This window comes from Triticum dicoccoides, chromosome 4A (genome assembly GCF_002162155.2).
Source record: "Triticum dicoccoides isolate Atlit2015 ecotype Zavitan chromosome 4A, WEW_v2.0, whole genome shotgun sequence".
NCBI lineage: Eukaryota > Viridiplantae > Streptophyta > Magnoliopsida > Poales > Poaceae > Triticum > Triticum dicoccoides.
Window position 1 is genome coordinate 637600818 of NC_041386.1, and position 4551 is coordinate 637605368.

The 4551-nt window shown below is 38.8% G+C and overlaps 1 long non-coding RNA gene across 1 annotated transcript in view; it reads left to right on the plus strand.

The window, feature by feature from the left end:
- The window catches only part of LOC119287594, a 5637-nt gene extending 1293 nt beyond the window's left edge, over positions 1 to 4344 (plus strand). The window contains exons 4-10 of the long non-coding RNA XR_005140892.1: positions 551 to 636; positions 912 to 1067; positions 2221 to 2311; positions 2822 to 2931; positions 3056 to 3108; positions 3776 to 3850; positions 3919 to 4344. This is a non-coding gene — a long non-coding RNA (uncharacterized LOC119287594). The remainder of the gene's footprint in view (positions 1 to 550; positions 637 to 911; positions 1068 to 2220; positions 2312 to 2821; positions 2932 to 3055; positions 3109 to 3775; positions 3851 to 3918) is intronic.
- The last annotated feature ends 207 nt before the right edge of the window (positions 4345 to 4551 follow it).

The following is a 4551-nucleotide window of genomic DNA, read 5'->3' on the forward strand; positions in this document are numbered from 1 at the left end:
AAAGGCCCAGCCATGCCCCCCAAGACCTCAAAAAGGTGTCGGCGAACCCAGGCCACACCCAACGCGCTGGGGGGCTGCTAGGGCCGCCGGCGGAAGCAACAGCCAATCATATTCCTCCATGTATCATTTTTTTCTGGTCCACTCATTCACTTTTTGCCTGGCGACTGTCCTGGGGGCACCAACGGCTGGGAAACCGTCCTCGCGTTTCATTTGGCGAAGGTGTTTTGCCCCCCAGGACGTGCTATATTTGGCCCGGCGATTGTCCTGGGGGGGGGGGGCTCCAACGGCTGGAGATGCTCTAATTCATTGTATTTGCATGTTTCCAGCAGCCATGTATCAAAAAAAGCTTCAGCTTTGGGTTGTTGATTTAGCAGAATCAATCATTAATTGTTCTGCTATATATGTTCTTAACCATGACAACCTGATTAGGCTCTTAGTTTATTATGGTCTTTGTTCTGGGTGGATCTCTGACTATTCTGGGTGGGCTTGAATCTCTTCTTTGTTTCTTCATCTCCTCTTATTCTGATTCCTGCGTTTGTTTTATGTGAAGGTTGCTCCGATGAGGACAAGCTGCTTCTGCAGGTGGATGGGCCCTCAAGGCTGCTCTGCCTATTCCTCCTGCTACCCCCACACGTGGTGAGCCCCACCCGTTCTCGAGCTACCCCTGCAAATCTGATGTGATGTGCACAAAATACTTGCAATTGTTCTCGACACAAGAGCATGTCATGTATTGTTCTATTTGAATGTGCAATTTCATTGCTTCTGTGTTGTTTGATGCTTGCTTCACAAGAGGGAAATCATGGATATAAACTGCGCTTCCTTTCAAGTTGAATAGTAATGATCACCATTTGGTTCCATTTTCTCCTCTGCATCCAGTGTTCACTCTCTCATAGATGTCCATATATACACAGTTCTGATCTCCTTTTTCTGCGGCTCCATACATCGAACACAAAGCCGTCGATGCATTGAGGGCTCAATGTCGTCTCCGTCGGCTGAGCGGCAAGCCGGGGTTGGGCCTGCACACCGTCTATCAGCACCCTCCCGCGTCTCCATTCACGGATCTGCAGGTCAACCCCTCTTCTCCTCCTATCCACGCATCTTCTTTTCCAGAGCTAGGTGTATGGTTGCATGGCAATTTGTGTTTTGGGGCTCACCATGTTCTGCTTGCTCTGGTTGGCCAATGAGGCTTTCCTTTTCTGGTAAAGGCCAAATGTACTATTCTCTATGCTTTATATTTTTGTAGTTCCTTTGTTTCCATGCTTGTTTTTTGATGGGGTGTAAATATATGCTTTTTTGTTCCTTGTCTGGATTCAGGTAGGGCCTAACATTATTGTTCCTTTGTGCATGGAAATGTTGGTGGTTTTGTTCCTTTGTATATGGAAGGGGGCCTTGATTAGAATTTCTAACGTTTGAGTTGTAATTAGTGTTTTTGTTACACATGAAAACATATGGTTGTTTGTCCAATCACATATGAAAAAGAGATGATTGTTTGTCCAACAATTTTCTTTCTCTGTGATAGTTTTACTAGAAATAAAGCATAGTCACTATTACATCCTATTTTATATCTTGTTGTGTCGTGATATCTGTATAGACTCTGTCTACGTCCTTTTGATATTCCAAGTTTTGTTTTCTATGGCTCAATTAGTTACCCCGTATCAAGAGAAATTTAACTGGTATTTGCGGTAGAGTTAGCTGAATTCATGAAGCAATGATTTAGTTATTATTAAAGCTGAAACACAACATGTTTTGACAAATGCATTCTAAGTAAAGCCTCCAACTAACATAACCAAAAACATATTCTTTAGATTTATCATCTATTGAAGTATTATGTAGAATTTTAAATCATACGAGGCAAAGCAAATGAGCTCTATGCACTTTCCATGTAGCACAGAACAAAAATAATCATGTATATTTTGGATGCACCTAGATATACTCATCAGCATGGCTGAGGTTATAGGGCACTCACCCACATTGTCGATATCTCCGTCACTATGATCACCCACATGATGGACAATTCCCTTCTTTCTTTTCTCTGTGGCTATTGACACTTAATGCTATTACTGTGTGCATATATGTACTGTGATCCATTCTCATTCTTCATATCTTGAGAAACTATCTCAAGATACTCGCGTTTGTGTTTTGGAGAAAGCCTATTCTATGATTAGTATATCGAGTATGGATGGCGCGATATCACCTCTCTTTATGATGATGTTCTTACAGAATATAGGTTTTATGGTAACACGTCTTAGCCAACACCTATACTGATGCTCAGACCAGATGATTATAGTCTCTCCTTGCTATTTTTCTTGAGGTGTGTACATCTATCTAGACAATTTAATTAAAATATATATTCCATACAAACCATCAATACATGTTAGTTGACTTTGAAACTAATCAGTAAAAAGGTTGTCCCTTTCGCATTTTATGGACATAAAGATTTGGTGTTGACTGTCGATCTTCAGTTAACACATGACCTTACAACCGTAGGGAGTGGGAAAAAACTTATATGTTTGGCACATTTGAAGAACATATCATAGTAACAAAGTTTTGGTAAACAATGTCCTAGATCTCAACCATATAGAAATACTAAATATATGTTTATTTGTATATGGATTAATTATACAGACTTATAAAACCTTGTGCAGGGCACATAAAAGAAATTTGAAATAACTATTATTTCAATATTTGCTTTTTCAGTTGAGCATAATAGTTTATAGCCTGATAGGCTTGGACATAATTGTCTACATGTACTGCTCAGTAGGCGACATCCTTTGGGAAATTGAGGATGTCCTCGTGTATTTTCTAAATACAATTGTGGCAGATCTGAGGAAGGAGGGGAGGAATAATCTCGCGGGAGAGTTTGGTGCAGAGGAAGAAGAACAAGATATTATTTATTTCTTGTGAACAGTCAAGCTTGTGCATTGTCCCACTGTAAGTTATTTCAACAATAGTAGTAACTGTTATCTCTGGCCATCTGTCGCGATATTTTCTTTAACTACCAATGCATTTTTATTTTCTTGTTAATAACTCTCATAATTGCTTGCTACTGTTTCAGTTCTGGGGCCAGGCAACCTTGAATCCAACGTCCACCTGCAGGCTACATCTCAGGTAGGATAAAAAGATTGCAGTGAACTTGATGGGTATATCATTATTGTTGCCTCCTAATTTGTGTGATGAGCAAATGTGTAGATTGTGTGTAAATCCGAGATGCCTAAAACGGTTGGGAAGTGAACTTGTTACCTCGGTTCAGTTTAATGGCATGTTAAACTCGATGCACTTTCTGGACTGTGACATTTTTCCTGAAATTTTGGAAGTGACTGCAAATGTAGTCTAAATAGAGTGACTGAGTAGTTACTTTCTCACAAGAGTTGAGTTCCCGTTATTACTTGCTAAGATGGATTGGTGGTTTTTATGTTAGATGAAAAATATTACATCAATCTTTACGGCTTTTTATGGGCAAGTGATTCCGAGTCCATAATAAGGAATAATATAGCCCCAGTGCTGTGATAATGTTAAAACATTTACCTCTTTTATCGGTTCAAGTTATGTATTTGCTGCGAAAAAATGGTCTTATATCAAATAATAGCCTAGAGCTTTTGGAGTGTTATTACTTGTATTTGTTGCTTGGATGTATAAACCTTCAGCAGACTGTCAGTTTTGCTTTTATATAATCTGTTTGTTTAAGTCTGCTGCATATTGGTCAAAAGCTCATGCTAATTGATGATGTTAGGTGATGATCTTGTATCTAACAGTGATTTCTGAATGCATGCTAAAGAAAACTCATGAACATCATGGCGCCTTGTTGATGGGGTGATCAATAGCTACTATATTGGGACCCTGCACTTAAATTGTAGGTCTGATTTTGTTTTGGAGTTCTCCTGCTACCCACAAGCTCAGTTAGTTCTTTTGTTTGTGCAGGGGAAATTGCAAAGCATATTATGAATTGTTACAAGAAACTATTTCCGCTGTTTTGGTGCAAGGATGTTGCTTTTTAGTATGCTTCCCGTATCTTGGTATCTTGGAATAATAAACAGATAGATGTCGTGTACCAAGATTGTTCCTTGTTGTTAAGAGGGATACAAATATTATACAAGAATTTTTCTGATGACTCCTAAAGCATATTTGGATATATAGCAAAGTATATTGTCGCTTCCCTGTTAGTAAAACGATTATGTTAGAAATTTGGTTGGCAGCCCCTACATTTGGCTGATTGCTAGCTGACTGGATTACTCATGTTTGCGGACTCTGGTAACTTATGCCTACCAAGAACTACATGAATTTTGTGTCTTGCTGCAGTGAACATTACCAAACTAATTCTAAAGGTGTTATAATCATGTTTTCTTTTGCATTATCAACTTTTAACTTTTGTCATTTGTTGACACATTCCTTTTGCATTATCAACTTTTAACTATTGTCATTTGTTAACATGATTATTTAGCATGTTCACTATGCGAGTAGTAATAATAGGAGCTATTTATTTGCCAGATAACTAACACTATTCATAAGGCATAAGGGTTAGAAAAAGAACTGTATTCTTGTTGTGATGATTTT